At 33.7% G+C, this 17,717-nt stretch overlaps 1 long non-coding RNA gene across 1 annotated transcript; it reads right to left on the bottom strand.

Annotated features, from left to right (window-relative positions):
- Window positions 1-1,085: 1,085 nt before the first annotated feature.
- LOC141394374 (uncharacterized) lies at window positions 1,086-4,436 on the bottom strand. Its single transcript, XR_012410387.1, has 2 exons — window positions 2,643-4,436; window positions 1,086-1,630 (listed from the first exon to the last, which is right to left on the bottom strand). It is a non-coding gene; the product is annotated as an uncharacterized lncRNA (long non-coding RNA).
- Between the last annotated feature and the right edge of the window lie 13,281 nt (window positions 4,437-17,717).

The following is a 17,717-nucleotide window of genomic DNA, read 5'->3' as shown; positions in this document are numbered from 1 at the left end:
GTTATAGCTGATTTGGATCCCGAATCTGTTGCTGCAGGTTCATTTGCCTTTTTATTCCGTATATTTTAGTCGAACCACATGCTCAAATGCACTATACATCTCGTACTTACTACCGGAGATAACATAGATTAAGTATTATTGTGTTGAAACATACTTTGTTGTTTCAAGGGGTCGGAATGTTTAAGTTACATTTGTGCTAAATATTCTTTTTGTATAGCCCTGTTTTGGTCTTTAATTGTTCGTTGAAATGTATGCGCTACGGTCGATTGCAACCTTGTGCAAGCGCATTTGCCATTTCAATGAGTAATTAATAATCAGTTTATTTTGCCGCCTCCTTAAAACATCTTAAGTATATCTCTGTCGGTCGGACAGACAGCACGCAATATCGTTTGCAAGGCACATATCGTTGTGCATAGAAGGGGCATATCGTTGCCAAAGGTAATATTGTTTACCACCACCAACTAAACCAATAAAGCATTTGGCTATTATTATTAAGAAAACTCTTGTGTTTTGGATATACATACCTCCACATAAGGTCCACTGCTCTACGCATTCGGCGTCTGGCACCTATCGGCGGAGCCCCTCTGAGCTAAACAGTGTTCATTGGTAGAACTATTTCATTGTTGTTTATACAAAAATGTATGGTGAATGATTCTAAATCTATTGTACATAGATATTTTGCCAAAATGTCCCGTCCAATAATTCCATCTGTTGGAACGGGGAAATAATTATCAACTATGTAAAATCCATGTGTTAATTCCTCTGAATCAGCGTTCAGTGTTAAACGTGCTGTTCCTAAACAGTGTACAACATTTTCTGTTATGCCTGTCAGACTTGCAGTTTCATGTATGTTTAAGTTTTTGACGTTTCAATTTTTGCAAATTGATACATCTGCTCCTGTATCAACCAAAAATGTTAGATGTTTCTTTATATTTTTGCAATTCAGTGTGATAAATGTGCTTTCACATTCATTTTAAATATTCTTATATTGGGCCTTCTTGGACATCTTCGTCTGTCTCCTGGCCCCGACCATTTCTCTGCTCTTCATAAGCACAAGTTCTACAACCTCCATTTGTCTTGTTAGGTTTTTGATTGTGTTGTCGTGTATTCATGTACGAATCTGAGTTCTTATTGTTATTATAGTTGTATGTGTTATTATTACGATAATTAAGATCTCTGTTGTTGAATTCATTATTGTAGTTGTTGGATCTATTATTATTGTTGTTATTATATTTATCATTATAATATTTATTGTTATATCCATCGTGTCTGTTGTTGTTATATCTATCATACCTGTTGTTGTTGCTGTAGTTTCCCCTTCGCCGGTTATTATATCTGTTGTTATTGAATCCCATTTCACCTCTGTCTCTGTTAGTATATCCCTTTATGCCGTTTCTATTTTTGTCCGAATTATTTTTATTTAACATGAAAACGGTTTTATCTTCAAACCCTAATGTTTTCCCAGCATTTAGGCATCTCTGAGTAGCTTCGACAATATTTTTGGGAGGATTGGCTAATAGAATAGTTTGGTACTCGGTTCATACACCCTTAACAAAAACATTCAATGCCATGTTCTCCCTAACTTTGCAGATTGCATCTTTAGTTTCTTTACTCAGTTTTATTAAACCACCTATCTCAAATGTACTTAGTTGGTCCGTCAACTCTGAAATTTGCTCTTTGAACTCCGTTATCGACGTAGTCCCTTTTGTTGAGGATCCTAATTCCGTCAAGACTTGTTGTAATGTTCTCGGATTTGGGTAAGCTGCTATCAAAATATTTCGTAGTTGAGAAAATGTTGTTGCTGTTCCTAAACAGTGTACAACATTTTCTGTTATGCCTGTCAGACTTGCAGTTTCATGTATGTTTAAGTTTTTGACGTTTGAATTTTTGCAAATTGATACATCTGCTCCTGTATCAACCACAAATGTTAGATGTTTCTTTATATTTTTGCAATTCAGTGTGATAAATGTGCTTTCACATTCATTTTAAATATTCTTATATTGGGCCTTCTTGGACATCTTCGTCTGTCTCCTGGCCCCGACCGTTTCTCTGCTCTTCATAAGCACAAGTTCTACAATCTCCAATTGTCCTGTTAGGTTTTTGATTGTGTTGGCGTGTATTCATGTACGCATCTGAGTTCTTATTGTTATTATAGTTGTATGTGTTATTATTACGATAATTAAGATCTCTGTTGTTGAATTCATTATTGTAGTTGTTGGATCTATTATTATTGTTGTTATTATATTTATCATTATAATATTTATTGTTATATCCATCGTGTCTGTTGTTGTTATATCTATCATACCTGTTGTTGTTGCTGCAGTTTCCCCTTCCCCGGTTATTATATCTGTTGTTATTGAATCCCATTTCACCTCTGTCTCTGTTAGTATATCCCTTTATGCCGTTTCTATTTTTGTCCGAATTATTTTTATTTAACATGAAAACGGTTTTATCTTCAAACCCTAATGTTTTCCCAGCATTTAGGCATCTCTGAGTAGCTTCGACAATATTTTTGGGAGGATTGGCTAATAGAATAGTTTGGTACTCGGTTCGTACACCCTTAACAAAAACATTCAATGCCATGTTCTCCCTAACTTTGCAGATTGCATCTTTAGTTTCTTTACTCAGTTTTATTAAACCACCTATCTCAAATGTACTTAGTTGGTCCGTCAACTCTGAAATTTGCTCTCTAAACTCCGTTATCGACGTAGTCCCTTGTGTTGAGGATCCTAATTCCGTCAAGACTTGTTGTAATGTTCTCGGATTTGGGTAAGCTGCTATCAAAATATTTCGTAGTTGAGAAAATGTTGTTGGTTTATTAGATCTCCCCTGGCTCGATAATAATTCTGCTTGTGCCAAGAAGTCATCCAAAAACGTATATGTACCCTTGAATACCTGCAGGTTTTTTTCCCACAACTGCGATATCGAATTGCGCCATGATTGACAAAATTCCTTTCTTACTTTTTACTTTCAAATTCTTCAAAATGTTTTCTATTTCCGTGCAATGTGACACAACTTTTGTTCTCGATGTTGTTAATTCTTCAATATCTGTAAATTCAGCTATTCTATTCCTTATAAAGCTTAGTCTATCAGATTTTTCGTTAACGTAATTTTGGGAAAAAGTTTTATTTATACTTTTCTTTAAATTTGCTTTTAATGTATCTAATTCATGTATAAAATTTATAATTTCTTCCATTTATTGATGTTAATTCAGTTATTATATCCAATAAACCAACTAAAGTAAACAAATATTTTTAAATTATTCAATGCACAATTAATCGTTGCATGTGAATCTCCTTAATTTTTTACATAAAATGTATTATTTGACGCCGTCAAGAATAATTGACTGATTCAACATTGGGTGCGAATTACCTTAATTTTAAGTTAACAATATTTGCGGACGCCGTTGAATTTACTGAAGTGGCTTTGTACGCTATTTCTAACAGCTCATAGTTCTCGTGTTTTTTTTCGTTTTAAATAAGATCCATAATAGTGTGAAAATTTGTTTGTTTTATATTGATAAATTATGTGTAAATTACAACAATTTTTAGATTTTAATTGTGTTTTTAATGTTTGTGTTTGTAAATTGAATTAGATAATTGTACCATATTGAAATAAAATGACATAAATTTCTCTTTTGTTTTGTTTTATTGGGATGTTTTTGGTTTTTGTTTCATTTGAGACTCAATTTCATCTACCAAAATCCACAGCTCCGACGCCATGTTCAATGGTGGAGGAGGGTCAGCAAAAATTCGGTTTTTTAGGTCAGCCAATTGTCGTCGAAGTCTCACTATTTTTCCACCTCTTTTGTGTTTAGACTTCTCAGTTGGTGGAATCTGGACAAGCTTGGCTTCTAGCGCTCTTTGCTGCCTTACCAGATACTCCTGAATAGATAAAGGTGCAGGACCAGGTGTGATGTTGACTGGATTCGCAGCTTCAACAGGAATCGGGGAATCTCCTGGCAGGATCGCCATGTGGTGTGGGAGCAAAACTTTGTTTCCTTTGTATTATTAAGGACCTACCTAGGTTGTGTTGCCGGCGACTAAAAACGCCACTGGCAGAAAATTTCACTTTTGGTTTTCTTGCAGGCACTTAATAGCGCCAAGGCAATATTTATATTTTCAGCACTTTGTAGTGCTTTAATAAAAGAAATATTTTTTTGATGCCAACAATTCGGCTGATAAAAACTTATTGATTTTATTTAATATTTGTTCCTTCTTATATATTAAATATAACGGTAAATACTTATTTCTATTTTCTTTTAATTTATTGTCCTTAGAAATAAACAATTCATTTAAGGTTCTAAACAGCTGTTTAGTTGTAAACAGCAGTTAAGTTGTAATCAGCTGTTGAATTCTAAACGGCTGTCGTCTTCTATTGGATTTAATGTAGGGTTAATTACGTTGAGTTATCGATAACAAACCGATAACACAACATAATAATAATAATAATAATAATAATAATAATAATAATAATAATAATAATAATAATAATAATAATAATAATAATAATAATAATAATAATAATAATAATAATAATAACAATAATTATAATAATAATGGTTCCACAAACATCCCATAAGGGACAAGGGAGACTTCTCTTATATCAATGAATGCACCCCGATTCATAATAGTTCAATGATATGGGACGTACAGTTTATCGCCGAGTCCGAACGGCGTGTCCAAGACACCACTTTTGAAGAGAAGTTTTTCATGGCTGAAATACTCAGGAAATGTCGCTAACATTACGGAGGGGTATTTTGCCACCGTTGAAAAGTGGTTTGATGTTGCCTGGCCGGGGAATTTTCATTTGTTATGCCAAAATACAAACAAATGGTTGGCAAATGTGCTTGGAACCTTCAAAATATGTCATATCGGCCGGTACTGCTCAATGGGTACTATACCAAAACTCGAACAGATATTGGCAATATTTTGTACAGATGTTCTCCATCCACTGAAACCCCAATATACCAAATTACGGCAAAATCGGTTGAAAAATTAACCTAATATATATAAACGGTCGCCACGTGGGGCTATAGGCTACCACGGGTCTTTGGGGCCCATATTTATCCACATACGACCCACAAATATATGAAACATTTTTGGAAAATTTAATAAGCTACGTCCTTTACATTAAAAGTTATGAGTTAAGTTCCACTAAAGTGTTCATATTTCGCACTGTGCATCGATGCGTTCTTCTGTAGTAAGATCGGTCACTATTTCCAAATGCACAGTTTTTGGTGCAAAGCAAACAATCACGGCAATGTAAACTTTGTGTGGTCTTTTCCCTAGTATTTTGTAGTGGACCCATAATGGCCCGCAATAGTCGACACCGGACACAATAAACGGTATTGCAGGCGTGACTCTGTAAGGTGGGAGATTTTCCATGATTTGATTGTATAACTTCGGTTTCGCACAATTTTGTACAATGTTGCATGACATAGCCTTCACTTTGATAATCAAAAACTTCTGCCTTGATGTGGCAAGTAATAATTAGGAACCACAGTGGTTATTCTTCTTATGAATCATGTCAAGGATGAGCTTCACAATCGGATCGTTGTATGGTAACAACATCAGGTGTTTTGTGTCGTATGCTAAGGTTGCTTCTTCCAACCTGTCAACGACTCTTAGTATTCCTCTGTCATGCAGAAACGGAGTTAAACTGTGTATGGAACTTCACTTTTCCAATGATCCATGTTTCCTCAACTGCTGGACTTCTTTCGCGAAATCCGACACCTGAATAGTCTTGTCTATTAGTTGCTTGGATTGATTCAATTCCATGGGGTAAGCACTTCAGTCGACTCTCCAAAGCACTTCAGTCGACTCTCCATGCTTGTGTCCTTTCACAAAATCGCAAAACATAACCGACAATTCGTTGTAATCGACTGAATGAGTTCTTGTGATTGACTCCATAGATCATTTCCTGCAACCCGCTTTGTGAGGCTATCGCTGGCACTATATATTTCACCTTAAATTCAAGATCGGTTTGATTTTTTCCATTCTTTGAGAAAGCTTCCGGCCATAGAGATTCGCTACCGTGTAGAATTCATTATTGTAGTTGTTGGATCTATTATTATTGTTGTTATTATATTTATCATTATAATATTTATTGTTATATCCATCGTGTCTGTTGTTGTTATATCTATCATACCTGTTGTTGTTGCTGTAGTTTCCCCTTCCCCGGTTATTATATCTGTTGTTATTGAATCCCATTTCACCTCTGTCTCTGTTAGTATATCCCTTTATGCCGTTTCTATTTTTGTCCGAATTATTTTTATTTAACATGAAAACGGTTTTATCTTCAAACCCTAATGTTTTCCCAGCATTTAGGCATCTCTGAGTAGCTTCGACAATATTTTTGGGAGGATTGGCTAATAGAATAGTTTGGTACTCGGTTCGTACACCCTTAACAAAAACATTCAATGCCATGTTCTCCCTAACTTTGCAGATTGCATCTTTAGTTTCTTTACTCAGTTTTATTAAACCACCTATTTCAAATGTACTTAGTTGGTCCGTCAACTCTGAAATGTGCTCTCTAAACTCCGTTATCGACGTAGTCCCTTGTGTTGAGGATCCTAATTCCGTCAAGACTTGTTGTAATGTTCTCGGATTTGGGTAAGCTGCTATCAAAATATTTCGTAGTTGAGAAAATGTTGTTGGTTTATTAGATCTCCCCTGGCTCGATAATAATTCTGCTTGTGCCAAGAAGTCATCCAAAAACGTAAATGTACCCTTGAATACCTGCAGGTTTTTTCCCCACAACTGCGATATCGAATTGCGCCATGATTGACAAAATTCCTTTCTTACTTTTTACTTTCAAATTCTTCAAAATGTTTTCTATTTCCGTGCAATGTGACACAACTTTTGTTCTCGATGTTGTTAATTCTTCAATATCTGTAAATTCAGCTATTCTATTCCTTATAAAGCTTAGTCTATCAGATTTTTCGTTAACGTAATTTTGGGAAAAAGTTTTATTTATACTTTTCTTTAAATTTGCTTTTAATGTATCTAATTCATGTATAAAATTTATAATTTCTTCCATTTATTGATGTTAATTCAGTTATTATATCCAATAAATCAAATAAAGTAAACAAATATTTTTAAATTATTCAATGCACAATTAATCGTTGCATGTGAATCTCCTTAATTTTTTACATAAAATGTATTATTTGACGCCGTCAAGAATAATTGACTGATTCAACATTGGGTGCGAATTACCTTAATTTTAAGTTAACAATATTTGCGGACGCCGTTGAATTTACTGAAGTGGCTTTGTACGCTATTTCTAACAGCTCATAGTTCTCGTGTTTTTTTTCGTTTTAAATAAGTTCCGTAATAGTGTGAAAATTTGTTTGTTTTATATTGATAAATTATGTGTAAATTACAACAATTTTTAGATTTTAATTGTGTTTTTAATGTTTGTGTTTGTAAATTGAATTAGATAATTGTACCATATTGAAATAAAATGACATAAATTTCTCTTCTGTTTTGTTTTATTGGGATGTTTTTGGTTTTTGTTTCATTTGAGACTCAATTTCATCTACCAAAATCCACAGCTCCGACGCCATGTTCAATGGTGGAGGAGGGTCAGAAAAATTCGGTTTTTTAGGTCAGCCAATTGTCGTCGAAGTCTCACTATTTTTCCACCTCTTTTGTGTTTAGGCTTCTCAGTTGGTGGAATCTGGACAAGCTTGGCTTCTCGCGCTCTTTGCTGCCTTACCAGATACTCCTGAATAGATAAAGGTGCAGGACCAGGTGTGATGTTGACTGGATTCGCAGCTTCAACAGGAATCGGGGAATCTCCTGGCAGGATCGCCATGTGGTGTGGGAGCAAAACTTTGTTTCCTTTGTATTATTAAGGACCTACCTAGGTTGTGTTGCCGGCGACTAAAAACGCCACTGGCAGAAAATTTCACTTTTGGTTTTCTTGCAGGCACTCAATAGCGCCAAGGCAATATTTATATTTTCAGCACTTTGTAGTGCTTTAATAAAAGAAATATTTTTTTGATGCCAACAATTCGGCTGATAAAAACTTATTGATTTTATTTAATATTTGTTCCTTCTTATATATTAAATATAACGGTAAATACTTATTTCTATTTTCTTTTAATTTATTGTCCTTAGAAATAAACAATTCATTTAAGGTTCTAAACAGCTGTTTAGTTGTAAACAGCAGTTAAGTTGTAATCAGCTGTTGAATTCTAAACGGCTGTCGTCTTCTATTGGCTTTAATGTAGGGCTAATTACGTTGAGTTATCGATAACAAACCGATAACACAACATAATAATAATAATAATAATAATAATAATAATAATGATAATAATAATAATAATAATAATAATAATAAAAATAATAATAATAATAATAATAATAATAATAATAATAATAATAATAATAATAATAATAATAATAATAATAATAATAATAATAATAATAATAATAATAATAATAATAATAATAATAAAGTTAAGAGTTTTTATTCGTAATATCGAAATAAAAAAACACTCCGTCAACAGACGGAAAATTAATTACACCGTTTTTGAATTTCACAAGTTTATTTAAAATTACAAAAAGGATTTTTAATTTCACAATCAGTATATCAAGTATAAAATTAGAACTAAACACGCACGACTCCCGAACAACACTGCCGTTTCCAAATTCTCCTTCTTAGCTTTAAGTCTCCATATCTTGGCAGCGACGCCGTTATTACTCTACCAAATATGTTTCCCACAGGTGAATTATGTTGACAATGCAACTCGTGTTAAAGTTGAGTGCCTGTGGGAACATATCATGTTGCATTTTCGCAATACTCCGTAATTGCTTACTCGGCAACACGTGTAGCAGACAAGTATCGCAAGACAGTGGCTCGTGAAGACTGCAGTGTGTTAACTCCTCCCCCTTTAAAGATCTTCGGATGTGAGGACGAAGTTTGTTGTAGTATTCGCAGGTTGAGTTTAGGGAGGTCGGTCTTTGTTGTCAATTTCCTCCAGATTATGAAAATTAGGCCCATTAATAGGAACAGGGCCAATGATCCAGATGTCATAAACCATGAAGTTTTTTCCTTTAGGTACCCCAATAACTGTATATTTGTTGAAGCCATTTCATGGATGAGATTAAGGTTTACTGACAGGCTCTTCTTTGTGATGGTGGTAAGTACAGGTGGGAGAACTTGCACTCCTGAACTGGCTATACTCCAATATAATTTATTGTCGATCGTCAAGGATTCATTTTCCATTTGTAAAATGAAGGAGCCATCTAGGTGATGGGACGTTCCGTTAGACCAAATGCTACCATTAAAGTTGTCCAGGAATAATGTGTCTTCTTTGAGTAGTTCTATCCTTGATTCCCCACCAGTTACATAGCGGCAAGCTGTTTGACCACCCTTCAAAAGTCGTGGTAAGCAATCGTCCTCTGGCAACAGATCAAGCATTTCCTTGTTGCAAACCATGGCTGTGCTTAAACGTAGACAATTGCCCTTGATACCATAGGTTTCGTCCTTGTTCATCAGTATGGTTTTATAATTTAGATCCACTTTCTGACCCTTTTTTAAGACTGCTCGTACGATCAGGTGGTTGAATTTGGTTTCCTCTACTTTTGGCATCGACAGTATGTAGAGCAGGGTAGTACCATTGGTGTAAATAGAGGGTTCGCTATATTCAATGGCTTCAATAAAATTACTATAAGGAAGAACTTCTATTTCACCTATTAATTGATTTATCTCTTCTTTGTTCAATAGGTTGCTATTTACAACTTTAGCCTTGGCCATTTGGCAAGCTAAGACTAATTCGCCCACTTCATCCTTCAGAATCATAACCTTGTGTTGTAACTCTTGTGAAAACTTGGCCTGAATGCTGTGTCCCAGAATATCATTTGTTGTAGTAACAGCTCCATTAAGGGTTCGCAAGATCTCTTGAGTTTTCATGGAAATTTCGGAGTTGATTTTGTATTGCTGGTTGTTATTAGAAATAATTGTGTCTTGACTTCGCAGAATCTCATCCCAATCTGATGCATCAGGCGAGCCAGCTATCCATTTCCACGCGGAACCGATCCAGTTAATTGAGCGTTTAAATCTCTCGACTTTAGGTCCCTTTAGTTCATCAAGTTGAATTTGAATTCTTTCCAGGTGAAAGTTGATAACATCCTTGATGCCGGTTGTCTCATTCATCTTATCGTTTTCGTCCTTTAATCGATTTAATATATTCTCATAACGTTTTAAGTCGATGTTATGAATTAATTTGAAGTGTCCATTGATCATCCAGCCATAGTCATCACGAATAGTTAGAAGAGGAGAGTCCAGATTAAATACGACATATGCTTGTGCGGTTGCACAGAGGCATAACCTAAGAAATAATTATAGTCTAATGGCTTAAGTCTATCGTATCAATTAAAACATAAAAGTGTTCAAAATAGGAAACTGTTACGTTACGTAAATAAATCTTATTTCATAGAAAAATTTAAACACATTAAAGTATGAAAATTATAGCAAATTATTCGAATAATAATGTATTCTAATCCTTTTAATTCTAATCCCTCAATAACAATATTAAATTTTACTGTTGGAACTCCAATATATTCGTAAGGTTACAAATTTAAGAATATAAATTGGTGTAAATTTTTGAAAATGAATCAGAAATTACATTTAGTAATTGTTTGGTATTTGATGTTTCAAATCTAATTATTCAATAGTGTATTTTAATATTGAAATGTAATAAAGAAAAATTAGGCTTTCACAATTTATATTGTAAAAGAAATTATCAAATGTTTCTATTTTAATGTGTTAGTAGTTAGTTAATTGGAGTGAGAGGATTTCGGGAAGGCGGAAAAGTTTCTATTGAATGAAACTATGAGCGGGATATTTGTTAGTAAGGGTTAGTAGCCTTTTTCCTTTTTTTTATTTTGACCCTTTGGGTTCCTTTTTGTTTTGTTTTTTTTTTATATTTTGTATTTGTGACCCGATGGGTTCCTTTTTTTTATTTTGTACTTGTGACCAGATGGGTTCCTATTTTTGTTGTTTTTTTATATTTTGTATTTGTGACCCAATGGGTTCCTTTTATTTGTAATAATGTATATTTGTGACCCGATGGGTTCCTTTTATTTATTTTTTCTTTTTGAGGTATGTCACCGTACTTCCAACAAAGCATGACTAAATGTACAATGTCACTACCTATGCCTCTCAACCTTATGCCATTGCTGAGCTGCCAGGGCATTGACATTGTCATTACTTGCAGAGGCTTTTAGTTCACTTTCGGGTGCAGTTCCAATTGATTGTATAAGAATTTCTTTATCTTTCGATTTTGTTCTTCATACATTTTTATGTAAAATAATGTGAATTCATAAAATTTTAACACGGAAAGGATTCTAAGGATTTAACTTTCAAGAATTTGATATCGTTTGATATGAGCGTTGCTTAGCATTTTTCTCGAACTTGCCATGGGGAGATCGTAGTATTCCGTTTTAGTCGAGGACAGGCATGCCTTCCCCAACCTACTAAGGTACGATTTATCTCGCTTACAGGCATGCTCTTGTTAAGCTAAGCAACCTCGATCGAAATTTCTGTTAGTTTTTTTTTTTTTTTTTTTTGGCTAGAAGAGCTTGGCAGAATTTCGTTTCTAATGTGATTTTTATGAATTCTTCGACCACTTTCGGTTGACACAGTAACCTTATTATCTTTTAAAATCCTTTCTTTTACGTAAAGAGGTTTCTGTTTACCCTTCCTCTGTCTGTAAGCTACATAGACTGTTTGCCCTTTTTTGAATTTTTTTGGGCTTTTGCGGTTAGCATTATGCCGCTCTAGCTGAAGTTTTTGTACTCTTTTCAATTCCGTGGAGAGGTCGTTATTGATTTTTTGCTTGAAGTTTAAGAGCTTCTGAAAGTTGATCCTTTCGGATCTATTAAAAAATACGTCATTCGGTTTTCTCTTAGTGGTTGTATGTACTGTGTCATTGTATCGATCCACTGCAATATTTAACAGCTCTCTTAGCTTGAGGTCTTTATACTCAGCTTTTAGACAACGATAAATTTCCAAGACTGTTGAATGGAATCTTTCTACCTGACCGTTCACCTCACTGCGTTGCGTTGGTGTGCGGTACAGCTGGATTCCCAAAATTTTAATGAAATTTTGAATTATAGGACTCAGAAAAGCACTTTCATTATCTGTAACTAAAACTTTTGGAGCCGTGAAATAATGCAGTAGTTTTATAATTTGTTCACGCAAATGCAACGTCGATCGATTTTTAATATGGAAGAGTTTGGCAAATTTGGAAAATTTGTCTAAACATGAAATGAATTTTTCGCCCTGAATTTCAAAAATGTCTATATGAAGGATTTCGCAGGGGTATGGCGGTATCGGGGTGGCTTGTAACAAAGGCACGGATGGATGCCTGTCGTATTTATTTAGCTTGCAAATTTCACACGTTGCCACGAATTTCCGGATCAGGCTGCTCATTCTGGGGAAATAATATTTTTCCAAAATTTGCTGCCTGTTTTCAGCAATATTTCGGTGAGCTCTTTTATGTTCTTTGGCAATTATCTCAAGAATATTGTCAATGTTCCTTAGATCCTCAACAGTTCTCTGTGTAATTCTTACTTTGTATTTTGAAAAATGATCACGAAACACTTCTTGAAGAATTGATAGTTTTTCCTCTGGCATTTTAATTCCATTAAGTATGTTTGGTCTGAGTTTTTCTTTCAGTATTTTTGTCAGCTCTTCCCTGCAAAGACTATTGACGGGGATATAGTGGCGTGTGTATCCAGGATGCGGTTCTTCATAGGCGTATGTACTTCCGCTAAAGATCAGTTGGTTTCGAAAGACGTTAATGGGGGCTTCCACGTGTGGTATAAATTCTGAACTATCTTCTTCTGCGCTATGCATTGTTGCTACAGTATCACTGTCCCTTGGTTCGTTGTCAATTGCCTGATTCTCGTCGCGACCCTCGAATGCCGATTCTGTTGCTGAATCGCTCGGAACTCCTTCCGAAGCGGTTTCGGTTCTTGAGTCGGCACCCTCGCTAGCAGTATCTGTTCCTGAAGTTAGATGGTTGATTTGGGTTTTCAGACGTGATAATGCATCAGCCACGTAATTTGATTTACCTGGCTTATAAATCAATTCGTGGCTATATTCTTCAATGCGAGCCTTCCATCTTTTCAATTTTGCGTTGAAATTCCGATCACCCAAAGCGTAGGTAAGCGGTTGATAGTCTGTATAAATTTTAATCTTTCTTGCGCCGTAAAGATAGTTTCGGAGTCGAGTACCCAAACGATAGCAAAAATTTACCTTAAATTTGATATAGCTTGAGATTTCTTTTAACAAATTTGTATTAACAAATATTTCCTTAATGCGGATAAAAGAATAAAAAGTATTTCGAATACGAGATAAGCAAACAATCGGTAGCAAAAATAATATATTAAAAACCTTTTTTCTAAAAATTCATTACTTAAAACATTAGCGGTCTTGTAAGAATGACTCGCCTTACCTCCAACAACATATAGAGGTAGAATAGTAGTATGTTAAAACAGTCGGCAATAGTTATGAATATAACGTTTTTATTTATATTTCGTGGAAAAACTCAATTTGACTTATGTATCTTTAATTGGAGAACCAATTGGAGTTCGGGAGTGGATCGTGATAGTCTGAATCTTAATATAAACTCATTAAATAAGTGTCATTGGAATAGAAGTGTTAAATTAGTGTCATTGAAAAAATAATTCCTTTCCGTCTACTCTCTGAGACATGCCTGCGACCCCACTATTGAGCGTATTCAGGGCTTGAGTGTTTTGCCCATTCATTTGCTCAATACTGCCCAGGCGTACCTTTACGCTCCGGATATTACTTATTAGGGCGTTTACAGCACCCGACAATTCAGTAACTGACTTCTTTAAATCTTCCATTGTAATAGTACTTACGTGAAAATTAAGAGTTTCATATGCAGGATATTTTTATTTTTTTCTTTTTTTAAATATTTTTAATATTTTTTCAATATTTCTATTTTTAAAAATTTTCACCCTTTTTGAATATTTTCACCTTTCCAATATTTTATTTTTTAAATATAATTAAATTTTTTCAATATTTTTTAAATATTTTCAATATTTTTATTTTGATTATTTCCACTTTTTTATTTTTTAAATATTTTAAACTTTTCCAATATTTTTATATTTTAAATATTTTCAAAAAAAAAAAAAAAAAATTTTATTTTAAGTATTCTCACTTTTTCAATATATTGTTTCTTCAATGTTTTTTTTAATATTTTTAAGTTTTCTTCAATTTTTCTTTTTATTTTTTAAGGACCTTTTGCAGGGTCCCTGCCCGGGCGCCAGTTAAGAGTTTTTATTCGTAATATCGAAATAAAAAAGAACACTCCGTCAACAGACGGAAAATTAATTACACCGTTTTTGAATTTCACAAGTTTATTTAAAATTACAAAAAGGATTTTTAATTTCACAATCAGTATATCAAGTATAAAATTAGAACTAAACACGCACGACTCCCGAACAACACTGCCGTTTCCAAATTCTCCTTCTTAGCTTTAAGTCTCCATATCTTGGCAGCGACGCCGTTATTACTCTACCAAATATGTTTCCCACAGGTGAATTATGTTGACAATGCAACTCGTGTTAAAGTTGAGTGCCTGTGGGAACATATCATGTTGCATTTTCGCAATACTCCGTAATTGCTTACTCGGCAACACGTGTAGCAGAAAAGTATCGCAAGACAGTGGCTCGTGAAGACTGCAGTGTGTTAACTATAATAATAATAATAATAATAATAATAATAATAATAATAATAATAATAATAATAATAATAATAATAATAATAATAATAATAATAATAATAATAATAATAATAATAATAATAATTAATAATAATAATAATAATAATAATAATAATAATAATAATAATAATAATAATAATAATAATAATAATAATAATAATAATAATAATAATAATAATAATAATAATAATAATAATAATAATAATAATAATAATAATAATAATAATAATAATAATAATAATAATAATAATAATAATAATGGTTCCACAAACATCCCATAAGGGACAAGGGAGACTTCTCTTATATCAATGAATGCACCCCGATTCATAATAGTTCAATGATATGGGACGTACAGTTTATCGCGAATCCGAACGGCGTGTCCAAGACACCACTTTTGAAGAGAAGTTTTTCATGGCTGAAATACTCAGGAAATGTCGCTAACATTACGGAGGGGTATTTTGCCACCGTTGAAAAGTGGTTTGATGTTGCCTGGCCGGGGAATTTTCATTTGTTATGCCAAAATACAAACAAATGGTTGGCAAATGTGCTTGGAACCTTCTAAATATGTCATATCGGCCGGTACTGCTCAATGGGTACTATACCAAAACTCGAACAGATATTGGCAATATTTTGTACAGATGTTCTCCATCCACTGAAACTCCAATATACCAAATTACGGCAAAATCGGTTGAAAAATTAACCTAATATATATAAACGGTCGCCACGTGGGGCTATAGGCTACCACGGGTCTTTGGGGCCCATATTTATCCACATACGACCCACAAATATATGAAACATTTTTGGAAAATTTAATAAGCTACGTCCTTTACATTAAAAGTTATGAGTTAAGTTCCACTAAAGTGTTCATATTTCGCACTGTGCATCGATGCGTTCTTCTGTAGTAAGAAATGTGGGTCCATAAAACAGCATCAAACATCCAGGCATACGATCTGGTTTCATCCCTCTAGATATAAAATCTGCAGGATTTTCTTTTGTCCCCACATGTTGCCATTGAGTGCTAAGTGACCTGTCTTGTATTAGTTTCACATTGTTGGCAACGAACGTCTTCAGCGTTGATGGTTCCGAGTTGATCCAGTACAACGTGATCTCTGAATCTGTCCAAAAAATAGTCTTTAGATCTTCGAAACCCAATTCTGTTTTCACCTTTGTAGTATGTTTTGCTCCCAACTCAGTGGTACAAAATTCCACCCGTGGCAAAGCGATCTCCTTTATCGGTGCAATTTTAGACTTTGAACAATGGAGCCTGACTACATGTCATCCGTCTGACATTTGCTTTTAATGTATCTAATTCATGTATAAAATTTATAATTTCTTCCATTTATTTATGTTAATTCAGTTATTATATCCAATAAATCAAATAAAGTAAACAAATATTTTGAAATTATTCAATGCACAATTAATCGTTGCATGTGAATCTCCTTAATTTTTTACATAAAATGTATTATTTGACGCCGTCAAGAATAATTGACTGATTCAACATATCATTGGGTGCGAATTACCTTAATTTTAAGTTAACAATATTTGCGGACGCCGTTGAATTTACTGAAGTAGCTTTGGACGCTATTTCTAACAGCTCATAGTTCTCGTGTTTTTTTTTTCGTTTTAAATAAGTTCCATAATAGTGTGAAAATTTGTTTGTTTTATATTGATAAATTATGTGTAAATTACAACAATTTTTAGATTTTAATTGTGTTTTTAATGTTTGTGTTTGTAAATTGAATTAGATAATTGTACCATATTGAAATAAAATGACATAAATTTCTCTTTTGTTTTGTTTTTATTAGGATGTTTTTGGTTTTTGTTTCATTTGAGACTCAATTTCATCTACCAAAATCCACAGCTCCGACGCCATGTTCAATGGTGGAGGAGGGTCAGCAAAAATTCGTTTTTTAGGTCAGCCAATTATCGTCGAAGTCTCACTATTTTTCCACCTCTTTTGTGTTTAGGCTTCTCAGTTGGTGGAATCTGGACAAGCTTGGCTTCTCGCGCTCTTTGCCATGTGGTGTGGGAGCAAAACTTTGTTTCCTTTGTATTATTAAGGACCTACCTAGGTTGTGTTGCCGGCGACTAAAAACGCCACTGGCAGAAAATTTCACTTTTGGTTTTCTTGCAGGCACTCAATAGCGCCAAGGCAATATTTATATTTTCAGCACTTTGTAGTGCTTTAATAAAAGAAATATTTTTTTGATGCCAACAATTCGGCTGATAAAAACTTATTGATTTTATTCCTTCTTATATATTAAATATAACGGTAAATACTTATTTCTATTTTCTTTTAATTTATTGTCCTTAGAAATAAACAATTCATTTAAGGTTCTAAACAGCTGTTTAGTTCTAAACAGCAGTTAAGTTGTAATCAGCTGTTGAATTCTAAACGGCTGTCGTCTTCTATTGGATTTAATGTAGGGTTAATATTAATAATAATAATAATAATAATAATAATAATAATACTAATAATAATAATAATAATAATAATAATAATAATAATAATAATAATAATAATAATAATATGATGATGATGATGATGATGATGATGATGATGATGATGATGATGATGATGATGATGATGATGATGATGATGATGATGATGATGATGATGATGATGATGATGATGATGATGATGATGATGATGATGATGATGATGATGATGATGATGATGATGATGATGATGATGATGATGATGATGATGATGATGATGATGATGATGATGATGATGATGATGATGATGATGATGATGATGATGATGATGATGATGATGATGATGATGATGATGATGATGATGATGATGATGATGATGATGATGATGATGATGATGATGATGATGATGATGATGATGATGATGATGATGATGATGATGATGATGATGATGATGATGATGATGATGATGATGATGATGATGATGATGATGATGATGATGATGATGATGATG

The sequence above is a fragment of the Musca autumnalis genome, unplaced genomic scaffold (assembly GCF_047663935.1).
Source record: "Musca autumnalis isolate F117 unplaced genomic scaffold, ASM4766393v1 scaffold_2, whole genome shotgun sequence".
NCBI classification, from domain to species: Eukaryota; Metazoa; Arthropoda; class Insecta; order Diptera; family Muscidae; genus Musca; species Musca autumnalis.
This window is presented reverse-complemented; position numbering and strand designations above follow the sequence as displayed.